This window comes from Podarcis vaucheri, assembly GCF_965113315.1.
Source record: "Podarcis vaucheri genome assembly, chromosome: 4".
Taxonomy (NCBI): Eukaryota; Metazoa; Chordata; class Lepidosauria; order Squamata; family Lacertidae; genus Podarcis; species Podarcis vaucheri.
Genome location: NC_138762.1, coordinates 60,870,093 through 60,886,394, shown reverse-complemented (window position 1 = coordinate 60,886,394; position 16,302 = coordinate 60,870,093). Strand labels below are relative to the sequence as shown.

General features: G+C 42.5%; 1 protein-coding gene across 1 annotated transcript in view; it reads left to right on the top strand.

Moving 5' to 3' along the window:
• Positions 1 to 3,696: 3,696 nt before the first annotated feature.
• Positions 3,697 to 16,302, top strand: part of USP9X (ubiquitin specific peptidase 9 X-linked) — a 68,572-nt gene continuing 55,966 nt past the window's right edge. Inside the window, exon 1 of the mRNA XM_082219812.1 lies at positions 3,697 to 4,617. The gene's annotated coding sequence lies outside the window, so the exon portion shown is untranslated. The remainder of the gene's footprint in view (positions 4,618 to 16,302) is intronic.

Below are 16,302 nucleotides of genomic sequence, written 5' to 3'. Positions count from 1 at the left end.
GGTAAAGAAGGCCCAGCAAGGGAACATAGCTCATGGGACAATACCACATAGCATGAGGCTACATTATTCTGTATCTGTATTTATCAAATTAAGAACCTACAAGTTGGAACTTTGGTAAAAGGACCGCAATGCACAGAAACCCCATAAGGAACATCTTCTGTGCTTGCGACTGTGTAGTTAAGAGTCTTTTTTTTTTCGGAAGGAAGCCAGGTTCTATTCCTATTGCTTCTGTTTTTTCCCATGTGATTGCCAGCAAGTCACTCAAAAGATACGTTTGGCCTTGGGGAGATCACATTTACATTTTTAATGAGTTTGAATCAAACCATCCTCTTGCTTCCGATTGCATTGCGCCTTCTCACAGAGCTACTAGCAAGTATTGTCTACTGTAAGCTTGCTACTGTAGTGCATTCTTCCTTGTTTATGCATTCCAACTGAAATGTCCGGGAAAATCCAGACATGTGACAACCCAACTTTTGTGTCCGGATTTTCACTTTTTGAAAGATGGCAACCCTACTTTACAGACATCAACACAAATACATTGAGTGCAGAATCATCTTCACTGCTGTGGGGTCTGAGCCCTTTAGGAGAAGGCCTGTTGCCTACAGGTTCAGTGTGTTGTCCTTCTATCCTCTGGACTATAGGAATCGTTGCTATTTCTTATTAATTAATTACAGTGGTACCTCGGGTTACATACGCTTCAGGTTACAGACTCCGCTAACCCAGAAATAGTGCTTCAGGTTAAGAACTTTGCTTCAGGGTGAGAACAGAAATCGTGCTCCGGTGGCACAGCGGCAGCAGGAGGCCCCATTAGCTAAAGTGGTGCTTCATGTTAAGAACGGACCTCCGGAACGAATTAAGTACTTAACCCGAGGTACCACTGTACTAATACTACCACTACTACGAGAATGGCACCCATTGCCCTGACTTTTCCCATCAAATGAGATACTTGAAGGCTGCTACTTACTTTTTTGATGGGATTCAAGCCCCTAAGTGAAAAACTGGAGCTTGTGGCTGTGTTAACAGCTGTCCTCCAAACAATGAGCCATGGAGGCTCCTGAATGAGCAATTATTTGCATTGTGTTCATCCATCATGCACTGGAGATGCAGAATGGATGCTGTAACAACATATCATCATGGCATCCCTGTGTTTGGTGTCTTCCATGCATAGATACTACAGTGGTACCTCGAAAGACGAATGCCTCACAAGACAAAAAACTCGCTAGATGAAAGGGTGTTGTTTTTTGAGCTGCTTTGCAAGACGATTTTCCCTATGCGCTTGCTTCGCAAGACAGAAACATCTTGCAAGTTTGTTTCCTTTTTCTTAACACCGTTAATACAGTTGCGACTTGACTTCGAGGAGCAACTCATAGAACGTGGTGTGGTAGCCTTTTTTGAGGTTTTTAAAGACTTTGGTGACTTTTGAAGCTTTTCCAAAACTTTCCCAACACCGTGCTTCGCAAGATGAAAAAAACGCAAGACGACAAAACTCGCGGAACGAATTAATTTCGTCTTGCGAGGCACCACTGTATTTGGTGGTCATCAGTGATTGGTGGATGACATTGGACTTGTGGAGGCTGTGGGACTGCCTGTTAATGTTGCTAATTTATCTCATTTCTTTTGGTATTGCTTTTCTTTCTACTTTGCTGCTGGGAGTGTAGGGTTGTGACTATTTTATGACATAATTACACCAGCCTAGCTAGTGGTGCTGTGGCTGCTGGCAGTGGCATTGCGTTCCTTTTTTTGCCACCCAGGGTCAACAGAACCCACTGCGCCAGTCTAGCCCTCGCCAGGTGTTAAAACTCATTAATGTGGGGAAATAAAGCAAAAAAGCTGTTTCACATAGGATGCTATAAAAATCACAAAGGCCATGGCCTAACACAATTCATAATGCTTTTGCTCACTAATTTCAACGAAATTAAATATGCTTGAATTATTGATGTATTGTGACCAATTAAAAAATGATTATATACTGTATAGCAAAATCCTTAATTAGAGCCAGTGTGAAACCTGTAGGCTTCCAGATGTTGTTGCACTGCAACTCCCATCAGCCCTAGCTATCATGGCCAACAGTTAGGGATGTAAGTTGGGAGTCCAATGACATTTGGAGGGCTACAGGTTCTCTAGGCCTGCCCTCATTGCCCTCACCTGTCCTGCTCTAAGTCATGAACCTTCCACTGCCAAACCTTTGTTGCAAAACAAATCCTTAAGTGGGAGGAGAGGGAAGACATAGAAACAAGATTTTGAGCTATATATATAAAGGTAAAGGTAAAGGGATCCCTGACCATTAGGTCCAGTTGTGACCGAGTCTGGGGTTGCAGCGCTCATCTCACTTTATTGGCCGAGGGAGCCGGCGTACAGCTTCCGGGTCATGTGGCCAGCATGACTAAGCCGCTTCTGGCAAATCAGAGCAGCGCACGGAAACGCTGTTTACCTTCCCGCTGGAGTGGTCCGACCTTCTAATCAGCAAGTCCTAGGCTCTGTGGTTTAACCCACAGCGCCACCCGCGTCCCACTGATATATATAAATGGGGTATTCCTGCTGGTGGGACTCTACCCTCCGGCAGACACAGGGGAGTATGGACTCCAAGTGCAATTCGTAGCAGACACTTCTTGCTTGCAGTTATTGATTCACATCTTACTATGGTTTAGGTATTAGTTTGAAAAAGTTTGCAGCTTCTGTTTACTTGAATATTAAATAAAATCACTGAATGGAATCCCTGCACGTGCATTCCAACTAGCAAGATGTTTTTAATTCCAACTCATGTCCAGGAAGATAACAAAACTACAGAATGAGAATATGACAGAAAGTGCAATGGGTGTGAGGTAAAGCCAAAACAGTAAGGTTAGCAATGAAACGTGAGCCACTATATGTAACATATTTTTGCCAGGTCTAAGAACGTAAGGAGTCTGTGAAATTTAAAAGTGTTGGGTACAAATGTAGTCAGGAGACGTTTATGCATCTTGCCAAGATGAGGCAGACGTCCCACTGCTTATTATTATTTTAAAATAATAGTAACAAAGAGGGACGAGTCCTCTCAATCTGGCAGAACACAGAAACAGCACTCCTCTCGGCTCCTTTACACCCAGCACTACTTCTGCTCTCTTCAGAGCTGTTTCCGGTGATTTTGTCCAGACGACGGAGATGTGCAGAATAATTTCCTCTGGCGGTGATGATGATGATGATGCGCAACGCCTGTCTCTCCAGCCCGCGCAGTGAGAGGACGCTCCAGCCGATAACGCCTCGAGGCTCTTGCTCAGTTTCCCCAGGTTTGCAGCCGCTGTAACTGAATCCCATTTCCCCCTCTCTTCAGCAGCCCGGCCGGAGCTTCTCTTCTCTTTCTTTCTCCCTCTTTCTCTTGCCGCCCCACCCACGCGTCAGCCTTTGGCTGGCCCCTGGGACGGAGGGGAAGGGGAGGGGAGAGGAAGGGGAGGGTCAATTCTGTTTCTTCCTCCCCCCCCCTCCAAGCACGAAAAGGTGACGTCATTATCGGGCTCTCCGCGGCGGCGCTCTTCGCACCGCGGGTCACAATGGAGCCAAAACCGAGCCCAACCGAAATGAAACGGCCGTACTAGTTGCCCCCGCCTCAGTGAGCGCGGCCTGGCCCAGCTTAAGCCAGGCCCCGCTCGGCCGCCGTCAGCGCCCGGCCCTCACCGACGCGGGCGCCGCTCCGCCCCCTCCCCCCCACACCAGGGAGAAAGCCCCCCCTCACACACATCGCCCCCTCAGCAGCAGCGACCCCCGTCCCCGCTGCTCTCCGCCCATACAAGGCAAGGCGTCAACTGGTGCCTGCTCAGCCTCGGGAACACGGAAGGGGGGGCAAGTGGGAGTGACGGACTGCCTGACACGCAGGAAAGGGAGGGGGTCACGCTCGCCGCCGCGGACGCTGTTTGGGTGGCGGGGCCGGCGCCGCTGCGTTGAGTCGGAGTCTGCGCCGCCGCCGCTGCTGCTGCTGGCCGAACCCTGCTAGAGCCGCCATATTGCCCGGGACACAGACACACCGTCTCCGCCGCGCCTGTGCCTCGCGTCGCCGCTGCTCTCCGCCCCCTCCTCTCCCGCAGCCGGGCTCTCCTCCGTTGCCTCGCCGAAGAGAGGAGCCCCGTCTCGTCGCCCCCTCCCCGCTCCTCCTGCTCCCCTGCCCTCCTCCGAGGCACTAGGCGCATATCGGCTCCTCCGGACTGGGAGCGACGGAGCCCCGCAGGCCCAGCCCAGCCGGAGCTTCCTGGCCGAGGCAGAGCGCAGCGGGCTCGGGCCTTGCCTCTGCGCGCCCAGCACTGCGGCCGTCGCCGGGAAGCGGCGGCCCCACCGAACAGCTGGTGACGCAAAACTAAAAGGGAAGAGAAAGGAGACTCGGCCCGGGTCGCGGCGTGTCGGGCGGCTCCCTGGGAGCAGTAGTAACGGCAGCGACTCGACTCCTGCCCGGCATGAGACACAGCCCCGCTGGTTGCTGCGGCTGCAGCCGCCTGGGATGAGAAACTCTTCAGCCACACCCGCTGCAGCCTCCTCCTCCTCCTCCTCTCATCGCCAGCAGAGCCAGCGGCGGCGGCGGCGCCCGGGAGCGGAGCGGGCCTCGGCACTAGCGCGAGGAGCAGCAGCGGAAACAGGGGACGCTGTGTGGGGGTGAGCGAGCTGGGGAAGGCGCTGGGGCTGCCATGGCCGGCGGCGGGGTGGGGGGCTGGGAGGAAGGGGGGCCACGCTGTGGGGAAAACAAGGGGGCTGAACCTCCGGGGTGGGGGCGCCTCGCTGTGTGTGTCAGCGTGTCTGGGGGGGTTGGGAAATGCCTGCCCGTGCGTGTGTCGGTGTGTTTTGGAGTGAGAAGGGAAAATGGCTGACGACTCCTCATTCTCTCTGCCCGGCCTGTCCTGGGCCTTGCGGGAGAATGGGGCGCGCACGCCCGGTATCCGCAGTCCCTGGGAGGGGGAAACACGGCCCCGCAGAACTGGCCGGCTTCTCGCCTGACCCCCTTTCTCAAGTAGCCGGGGGAACGGGGCGAAGGAGGGACGGCGGAGGGAACGGGGCTCCCGGCACGGCTTCGCCCGGCGTTTAGTTCCTTTTGAGTCTCGTTTCACTTCACGCCAAACGCCATTACTGAGGTGGAGTGATTGGAATCGTGTAGGCCTGGGCTACGCCAGGAAATAAGGCCCCGCTCAAGCTCTTTCTTTCTAAATCCTGTCTCAAACCGCCAGGCCCAGCGCATTCGCATTCCTTGTAAACATTATTGTCATGGGCGCAGGTGGGCTGTGTCATGGCTGCACTCCTGGTTTCCAGTAAGGCCGTCGTGTTGCCGGAGAAGCCCTCAGAATTCAACACCCTTTCTCCGTTAGGTTCCAGAAGATTATATTCTAGTTCTTTGTGTAGTCCTGGTGGTTTATAACTCCTTACATTTTAGTTATTGTGCAAAGTATGCGTTATAATTCACATTATCTTGTTTGTCCTTTTTTAAAAGACCTTTTTCCAAACTCGGGAACATATCTCCTAGATACGTTGGATGAATAATCGACATAGTGCCTTTTTGAACACAGGCTTGCTTTGTGAGATGCTTAAGCATTTTTAGGCTGCAATTTTACCTTGATATAATTAGCATCTGGGCTCCAATTGATTTTAATGGAGAGGCAAATTTACTTGATGAATTTAGTTTTAATGTTATTGGCGTAGTTATTTTCAGACCATGTACAAAATGTGTCCTAATGTACATAGAAAAGGGACTGGAGAGTTACAAATCTATATACAATTGTGACTTAAGCCCCATTGAATTCAGTGGGACTTCTGAATAAGCATGCAGAGGATTGGGTGACATATGCAGTAAAGAATCCAAGGGGTCATGAAGAGTCGGACATGACTAAACAACAACAAAGGATTTTCAAGACACCTCAAACTTGACTCGCACAACAGTCCTATGCATGCTTCCTTAGAAGCAAGCCTTACTGAGTTCAGTGGCACCTACTCCCAGGTAACTGCTTAGGATTGCAGTCTTAAAAGACATGCAGTAGTGTGCTGTTCTTTCAGCATCCTAATTTTGCACCGTATATTTAACATACGATATTGATACAAATAATATTTGAATGGACTTCAACACAGACTTAAAAGTGGGGGGTGGTGGTTCAATACAGTTGTCACTATCTACTGTGTGAAGACATGGCCCTCAATATCATTTAAGTTCATCAGGTTTTTGTATGAATTGTGCTTCAACCTATGCTTGCAAATGTCTTCTAATTATGTTGTATTTAGCTTTTATCATTTATAGCTAAGAAGAAATGTTTGGAAGAATGGGTTTTAAGTGAGTTCTGGACTTAGAGTTTTAATAATATGTACATCACTTCAGGAAATTGTGGATAAAACTTAGAAAATGCAGATTTTATTTGGTTGATTTGCACAAAAGGCACAGGGTGGTTTACAAGAAAGGAGATAGACAAAAAACACAAAATCCATAAACATTACACAGTCCTTTAAAAACATAAGGAATCACTGAATATAAATTACTAATAGCAGCAATCAGCTTTAATAATTTCTGAAGTTATTTATGAAATGCTTTCTCATTCTGCTCTTTGAAATCTCCTAAAGTGGTTAAGAAAATTATTTTGAAAATTAGGTTCAACTAGGTATTAGAATATGAAAAAATATTTTCCATCACATCTGGAGCTAAAGGTGACATATAACTGAAATTTATGAATTGTTTTGAACAAAATTATATTACTATAATGTGGAATAAGTTGCAAGATAATTTTTTCATGTGTTGATTGAAACAATTACTCACACTTACCCTAAACATTTTTACTTGGAAGCAAATGCCATTGATTTTGAATTGAGACTTTCTTCCAACTTAAAGTGCTACACATACTTCTTTGGATGTATATCTATTTAAAATCAATTGATGTTTCTTCCAAATAATGTTTTGGCTGTACTATAAAAGCATACTTAAAAGATTGCAATAAGTTCCTTCATCTTTTAAACTTACTTGGTTCCCCCCCTCCTATGCTTTTCATAAATAGGTTTTAAGGCAGAAACATACAAATATCTTCTGTGTTACTCTTTGTCTTTGCTTCACTTGCAGCCTATTCAATGTCTCTCTGAATTTACCCTTCTAATAATGTTTTCCTATTACAGAAGGCCAGCATCTTAGAGGACCAGTCATGGGAAAACAACTAAATTCTTTGCTTGTTGGAACATAATCATAAACATTATGATATATTCACATTACAATGTCACCTTTATCTGCTTTGAGTACTTCATTGTGAAATGAAAAGATGGGATACATTTCCTTGGGGAAATAAGAGGATCCTATATTATCATGACTCATAGTTGTTTCAAAATGCTGGAATTGTTACAAGATCAATATTATAAATGCTAGTATCTGGAGTAAGAAATAGCTATCTGTGATAATAGTCAAGAATATGCACTCTTTTGTGGGATGGTAGTAGGTTTCATAACAGTTTCTGAAGAGTAACAGGTCGTTTATTGACTAGGTAGGACAAAAGTCATTTAAGACATCTGGTAACACTTTAGTGAAAAGGTTTTCTAAAGTGACATTTTAAAAGCTATTATTGAAATGGCTGTTTCAAGTATCATGCCTTGAATATTAGTTCTCTTATATTGACTTTCAAAGAAGTTGAAAACCTTGGTATTTTTGTTGTAAACCTAGTATATACAACTTTTACAGGGAATACTTGCGGTTTTGTTCTCATTTGTATTTTTATGTCTTTAGAACTCTTGTTTGTCAAGCTGGTCAATTGTTATGTTTCAGCAGGAAGTATGTGTCTATGAAATTTCAGTGTATTTTTAAATTTTCTTCTTTTTATTAAGAAAAGCATACCTGAGAGAGAACTTACATACAAGTTTAACTATTCAAATATTTTGTCTTTTATTATTTTCAATGTATGCTCAGCTTGCATGCTTACAGTTCCAAGTCCAGTTGAGGTCAGTGGGACTCTGCTTGCCTAATTAACACGTGGATCCAAAATATACTTGGAAGCAAGTCTTTAAATTTAATGAAGCTTACTTTCAAGTATATGAATTTAATACTGCAGTTTAAGCAGGATGTCAGTATGTGCATTAGATAGGTCTTGGGGCAAGAGAACAGAAAATAACATGGTTCCCCCGCCAAGTAGATTGGGTTGCTTTGTCATGAGATTGGGATAAAAAAGTGTCTCCTTAGAAATAGGGTCACTTACCATTTTGTAAAAATGCTGAAAATTGTGAAGTGTAGAAGTTAAAACGTTTAACTACAATAATACTGCTACCATAGTCCAACACTTGGACTATCAAACAACGTCAAGTTGTTTACATCCTGTGGCTTATGCTGCTTTTTCTGTATTATTTTTTTTAACCAACCCAGTTCTATAGCTTTTCTGCAAAGCGTTGTTGATTCACAAGTATTCGTGTTGATGCAAACTGATTGCTGTCCTGTGTCCTTCTGCAGTCTGATGTTTACTCTATTTGTCTTTTGTCCAGTATGCAGTCTGCTTGTAGTTCTTTATCTACTTTTACATTGCGATTTGTAGTTATAGGAGTGTCAGTAAATGGTATCATATTGTTATTTTGTGTGCCTATGTTCTATTGGAGCTGTTACATTTATGGGCCTTGGCAGTTGGTGTTAATATTTATTTCCATTACAGCTGTGATTGTGTCTTTATATATCACTGAAAGAGGGGAAAACGAAGGTTTTCGTGCACATATGGTAATGCTAATTACCCTTACTTTCATGATCTTCTGCCATCACCCCACTCTGCCAGCCTTTCTGCAGGGCCTTTCATGACTGAATTACAGTGGTGTCATTACACAAGAAGTTACTGCACCTGTGCAATGGGCGCTTTTCTGCACTGGTAACAAGACTTCTGCCAATTCAGAAATGATATGTATGAATTTATTTTCCTTAACTTAAAACATTTTTGTATGTGCATACATTCTGTAGCAGTTCATCTAAAATCCAAAATACATTCATTTCTTGGAAAGAACTTGTGCAAGAACTGTGCATTTTAAATACCAGCTATTTCCCTTAAAATCTTAGTTGTGATGAAATTTCTCCCCAATTTCTTCATTTGCAATATTGCATGCTTTTGTTTGGATTTCTAGCCTTTCGTGTCCTGCAGTCATAGAAGGCAAGTTACCTGGTGCAAACAATGCTAAGATTTATTTCCCCTTTGTGGGGGCTTGATGAAAAGGTCTTGTTACATTTGCCACTCTGGCTGAATGGGTAACAGTGCAGGCCTTTTTACAATTCTTTGTAGCATCACTTGCCTTCTTGAATGATAGTAAATTGATGAAGTAAAGTACTAAGTGCTCCATTCTTTGGATGAATTAATGTATTGAGAATGTCTTGTGTGTGGATATTCTTGCCTCAACATAAAAAATGACGCTACTATAACTTAAATGTATTTTCTAAGCCTACAAATGCATGTTTCTGTGGTTCCAGTTCTTGCGTGGTCCTGAGTTCTAGATATTTGATAAAACTTCATGAAATATTAACAAACTATTCCTATCCACTTGTGGGTTTAACTTGGTCGCTGCAACAAGTACTTTAAATATTTTGCTAGCTAGATTCTCAGAAGCCCTTGTAAATATGTCCTATCCACTGTATTGTGGATGGTATACTGGCAGACCCCCCATTCAATATGTGTGTGACAGTGTATACAGCTATACGCTCATCTGCCGAACCTGGAAGTGACCTGGAAACTTCAAAAAGATGTCACTAAAAGGCCCGAATGAGTGTTTGCAGGCTTTTAAAATAGATTTCAATTATACACAATTTCACTGATATGCGCAGTGCCTCGGAATGTTACTGCCATGTAAATGGGAGTCTGCCTGTATCTAAAGTCAGACTGGTTGTGGGATGATCAAACAGTATACTTCTTCTCCCTTCCCTTAGTGCTTTGCCAAAGTGTAGAGGACTTGGGACAGGGAAAAGTTTGGTGGTTAGTGCAAATAATGGCTGGATCCTAATCCAGAGTTTGTGAACTGTTACTACACAAGCCCCTGGAATTACTTTTCCTTTTGTAAAGGAATATCTGATGGGTCAGAAGTCATTCAACACTGGTTTGGGCCAGTAGCTGCAGCTCTGCAAGTGATTTGCTTGGAAAATAGCGCTGCTGAGGCCAAAAGTAAAGTATAAAAGAGTTGTAGACTGCTTTGATTGGCAAGCACAGCTTTCCATTTTGTGCTTGGAAAGTCACTGCTGGCTCAGAACTAGTAGCTCACATACTACTTGTTGCTTGGGTTGGGTTGTTTCTGAAACAAGTTAACTATTGGTTGAACTTAGAACTGCAATCTAACATTTTATATTTTTCAGTATGGAACTTGTTGCCCCACTCTAATCAATCAACCAATTATCCTTTTACCAAGGGGCTTGCAGTGACATGGAGGAAAGAGGGAACAGAGATGGATAAGCAAGGGTAAAAACACGTGAATTATTCAGTTACAGGTATCACCTCCACTTAGATGGGGTTTATGTTCCAGGCCCCCATGCTCATAACAGAAAATGGGGACCACCCTCTAAACACCCTTTAAATGCCCTCTCTGCTGCTCTCTCTTCAATCCATATCAAAAATCCTGTATCTAAAAATATCCACAACTAGAATTGAAGCTTGGGGGCCGGCTGGAGGCCGGAGGACTTGCAGAAAAGTGGCTGCTGCTACTGCACACACCAGCTGTTAGACTGAGAGGCTGAGCATCCTAAGCAAAGCCCCACTGTGCCTGTAGTCTTTTTGGGGCTTCCTCACTTTACATCCTCTTTGGGATCTGGGGAGGGTCTCTTCTCCAGCTCTCTCCTGACATTTCCAGGTTTATTTATTTCCTAGTACTTTGTGTATACATGGTAGTGTGTGAGTCGATCACGTGTAAATGGGGCAATTCCTGTATGTGTACTTTGGCTTCATTATAATAGGGACTAGGTTGGTTATCTTTGTTACCTATGGTTTCTAGCTATTGGGTATGAAGCTACTAGAAGTGTACATGGCATTCAGTATATGGTTTATTGTATGTCTCATGATGGAAATGAACAGTGCCAGATATATGTTCAAAGCAGTTCAAGAAAGTGTACCAGAAACATTACAAGAAGCAGGCTTTGTGTCCATGACTAAGAATCATTGGTTGCAAACCAGAATGGGGAAGGGAGGAGGGTAGCAGTTGTCTGGCTTGAGGGCTAATCAGATTCTAGAAAGAGAAGGACCAACAGGTCATCTGAAACAGCAGTAGTGTGTTTAATAGATGTTGTGGACAGAGGAATAAGTTCTGCCAGGAGGGCAGTTGCATGCAGTGAAATAGACATATGGATCTTTCATTTTGGAAGTTTGCGATTATGTTGGTTAATTATCGATCCCTAATATTTACCTGTTTGAGGTAAATACTGTAAGTTGAGCTTGTGCCACAATTCAGTAACCCGAAGGTAAGCATGAAGTGAAGCATTAAAGGTACAGTCAACAACCATTTCTCGTGGGGGTTCCATTCCCAGCCCCTATGTGCCTCAGCAGTGTGTATAAGCGCATCCTACCCCACCCTTTTAGTGACTTGTGGGGTAGGATGCCATGCATCTTTTGGACATGCGCTAATCAATCAATGCCAGTACAGAAGAAACTGAGGCAATGTCTAGTAATGAGGGAGTCAGTTATACTTGACTTGATCTTAACCAATAGGGAAGAGTTGGTTAATGAAAAGTGACCTTGTAATGTAGAATTTCATGAAATTATTTAAAGCTAAAAGTGAGTATCCTCGGGTATCTTTGGATTATAGGAAAACAAATTTCAATAAGTTCAAGAAAATGCTAGGTAGGAGCAGTGTTCAAAATTCCCCAGGTGCGTTTCACTACTAGTGCTGGTCCAGTTGTGACTACCTGGAGATTTCTGGGTGCCAGGTTGGTGACCACAGTTTAAAAACCTCTGCCTTAGTCTATAGTTAATTCTTTTTCCACTGTGTGTTTCTTCTTATTGCATACTAGGACAAGTAAGAACAAGCTACAGTCAAGTAGTATAGTTGAGATCATAGAATGGTAGCATTGGAAGGGATCCCAAGGATCATCTAGTCAAACCCCCGACAAATAGATGTTCTGTTGTGGCAACCATAGCCTAGGTTTAAGGTGCCATTTGGTGCCTAGCTTATATATCTGAGTTTCTAACACTTGGTAGGATTCCATGGCTGGATATGCCAATGGGGAAAACAGACTAATGTGGGTGAGAATTCCTGAAGATGGGGTCACTAACAGCACAATTGCAAACAATTCCGGGGGGGGGGGAGAGAAGAGAAATGAGAGAGATGTTAAGAAACTAGTGTAGCTGGAAGAAAGGGTTAGGAAGGAGCTGAAGATAAAGGGACATATACAAAGAAGTGGAAGGAAGGGTAAGCAAGGGTGAGTACAAATAAGTGGCCCAAAGTTGTAGGGGTGGTGTCAAGAAAACTAAAGCTTGAAATAAGCTGGTGCTTTTGGGGAATGCTAAAAGAACAAAAACAACTTTTAAAGGTATATTCAAAAGAAGAGGAGAGAAATTATAGAACAACAGCTCAGTAAGGATGATGAATGGGTGACAAGGAAAATGTGAATCTGCTGAACTCCCCCCCCCCAGTTTTCTTCCAAAAGGGGAACTGTGAGCAACTTGTTTTGAGTGGGGTGTTTGAGGGCTCTGGAGCAATAGTAAACATCTCAGAAGACGGGGGGCGGGGTGGTGAAGGATCAAAATGACCTTTATAGCATGAAAAACTGGGCCAAACCTAAGAAAAATGAAATTCAACTGAAACAAATGCAAAGTTATGGCTGTAGGCCAACTCTCCCCCCCCCCCCCCGCGATGCACAGGTATAGCAATAAAGTGTTTTATGGGTTAGCAATTGGGCATGTGAAAATGTAGTTGGTTTCTGACTGAAATTTAGTCAGTATCATGATGCAGCTGCAAGAAAGGTTGGTGTAGTTTGGGGCATTTATAGAATCATAGTCAACAGAAAGTTTCCATGTCAACAGAAATAGTAATTTCCATTTTATTTTGCACTAGTCAGCCTTCATCTGGTACATTGTGACCAACCCTGGGTGCCTTAATTTAAGAATGATCTAGGCAAATTTAAATGGGTTCAAAAGAGAGCAGTGAAAGATAGTGGTATGGAAAACAGTCCTTATAAGAAAGGTTTAAGGAAGTGGATATTTTCAGCCTGGAGGAGAGAATATTGAGAAGAGGAAATGATAGTATGCTTTAACTTTCTGAAGGCTGTCTGATAGAAAATGGTGAATACGTACAGTACTTGTTTTCTGGTGCCCCAGAAGGCAGGACTCTATAACTAATGGGCATAAATCCCAGGAGAGTTGATACTGAGTACTAGGAAAGATTACATGGCAGTTCAACAGCAACGCCCCTAAATCCATACTACAATGTTAATAAATGCTTATTGTGGGAAGGCTAATCTCAAGTTTGGGGATAGCAGAGTATCCACACTACTTCTGCTGCTCCAAAGTTTAGAGAAAGAACATCCGATTCCTTTTCTCCTTGAGAGAGGGAGGGCTTATGTTGTAAGTTTTATTTTAAAAACTTCTTTTACAATATTTGTATACGTTTCAACCAAAATGGTTCTAAAAGTTCACAATAATATCTAGGCTTATTTGCGTTGAAGATTGCCATCACAATGATGTTTGTGGTACAGTGTTGGAGAATATACTTTATGAAATTCAGCAGGATAACATTCAAAAGCCCTTACGTTTGTTCTCAATATTCAGGAAGAAATTGGGGCAGTAATTTATGTGCTGATAGGCATCTTTGCCAGAGAACCAGGTGGCTTGTGTATTTGTAGAAAAATATTCTGAGTGACTTCTCCTTCTATGCTGAGATGGGTGCTGTTGGTTTAAAGGCAGTAGAGAAGTTTCTCACATTTGCTAACTAGAAGAGTGGTGGAGACTAGAGAAAATAATGAGTTTGAGAGGTGTCACATATGGTCCTAACTTTGGAAAATAAGTGTTTGTCCAGTTTCAGTCAAATTCTTAGTAGCTTACAATAGAATCATTGATAATAGGGTCACAAATATAATAAAAGCAATACTTTCAGCCATCCTTAACATTTTTGGCGACGCAACCCCAGAGTCTTTAACTGTTAGGCCAATAAAAATCTTAAATATAATAAATTACCTGTGCTTTAAAAAAAACAAACAAATGGTTGGGGAGTTCCAAAAGTGTCCAGGTCACCATGAATAATGTGCAGAACTTGTTAAGTAGGAGCTTGCCCCTGACATCTTGTAAGGTGGAGAGGGAGTTAACTTGCCAATGATCTATGGTAGTAATAAACATTGCACATGAACAGATTAATAACTTTATGAGAATTCACACATTCAGCCAGTGTTAGAGATATGAAAGCTAGGTGCTAAAGGCACCTTAAGCACAATGGAACGTCTAGGTGTGTTTCTTTATAACAAGAATACCAAACTGAAAATGAATGAACTGCAACTAAAATATTATGTTCATTTTTCACATGGTCTAGTCCTTCACCTGTCCACCCCCCTAATATTCTTAAGAGGGTTTCTTCTCCCGTCTTCAGAGTGTAGCTGGAGGTGGGGAGGCAGAAAAAGGTCCTATTTTCCTTCCACTCTGCAGTTTTAATCTGGAGTCTTAGGCATAGTACTGCGCCCAGAGCTCAGAAACTGTTCTCACTAATGAAATTCTCTGTCGCAAAATGTGCCTAGAACTATGGGAGTTTCGAACACTGCATTCAGCATGTGTTTTATTTATGTTTGCATTCAAATAAAATCTTTTGTTTGCATGGCAATGGAAAACTTCAAATAATCTACAGCTTTTGTTAATGTGTAGTGTTAATGTGGTAACTTGTACTTCCTAACAGTGTAATTTTTGCAGTGTTAAAGGTTTTTATGAATTAATGAACAAATCTGTAATATTAAAGGAAGCCAAATTTTTTATAGAGTTATTTGGCTTTCAGATTTTTGTATTTCTGTCCTTTCTGCTTTATGGTAGGGCAGAGGTAGCTAATGTACCTGGACCCTTTTGTTTTACTAAGCTACTCTGATACATAACCAAAATGCACTGAGGGAGTTATAGTCTGCAGCTGCGTTTGAAACTCCCATTTCTCCAGATGCGTTTTGTGACAATGAATTTCATTTGCGCTATGATTTCATGTTAAAACTGCAGAGGGGTGGGCAGGGGAAGCATGGCTTTGTTTTTTGCAGTCATCAGATGAGGACTAAATCATGTGAAAAATGAATATAAGATTTTATCTGCAGTTCATTCATTAAAAGTGCACCTAAACATTCTATTGTTGCGCCCATAACCTAAGTTTAAGGTGCCATTTAGCTCTTAGCTTTCATATCTCAGTTGCTAACACTGGCCTGCATTAGTGTGGGGCAGCAAGACTTGTGTCCTAATATTCAGAAGTCTTCAGAATGGTCCAGAAAACACAGTGCAAAGTACCCTGAGTTGTGACCTGCACATGGATATGGTGAATTGATACCTCTCAGTGTTCAGTAAGTAGCTAGACAAGAATTGAAGGCTTATTTCCATTATATGTAATGTGTAATTTCTTCTATGAAACAGTAAACTATCTACATCTTGGCAAAATATTAACTCACAGTAAGTAGAAATAGTGGTTTTAAACTAACTTGCTAACAGTGATGCAAAAGCCATGCAACATGTCAGAACACAATGAATGATCTATTCTTAGTGACCCCGATTTGTCTTCTTGCTGTAGAATTTTCCATAACATGGAAGCTGTGTTACCACTTTTTAGGATTTAAGATTAATATTTAACTGTATTTACTTTTAGTGTGCAAACACTAAAATACTGCAATATGTTACCATTAGAAATGCCTGAAATTCAGCCTCAAGCTTTGGAAAATTAAAATCACATATTCCATTACATTCTGCTATCTTTCTTGAAATTTTCAATAAAGTAGCTCTCAGGGCACTTTCCTTGAATGATTGTTTGCTCAAACAATTGGTTGATTACCAAATTTTAATGTAAAGAGTGCAAAAGAGTTAGATTAAATTTAAATATTTAAAAGAGTTAAATTAGGTTTTAATATTGCACATCTGGAGATTTTCCTTGTGAATGCCTTCTGTATTCATTGGCATTGTGTCAGCTTTAACGATACAGACAACAGTTTGATTTTTCAGAAACTGTATAATTTGTACTTTCATAAATTTTTGTTTTGATAGAAAGTTTTGATAGAAAATGAAATATGCTGTTCGATAGCCCAGACATGTTCGTATTGAGAGTATATGTTTTTGGAGAGCTGACATTCTGAAAGAACATCTGTTTCTTGTCTCTATACATGAGAAAGTTTGGACAACTTTACATAAATCTATTTGCTTGCTGCTTTATGCAGAGAGTTAGTGGTAG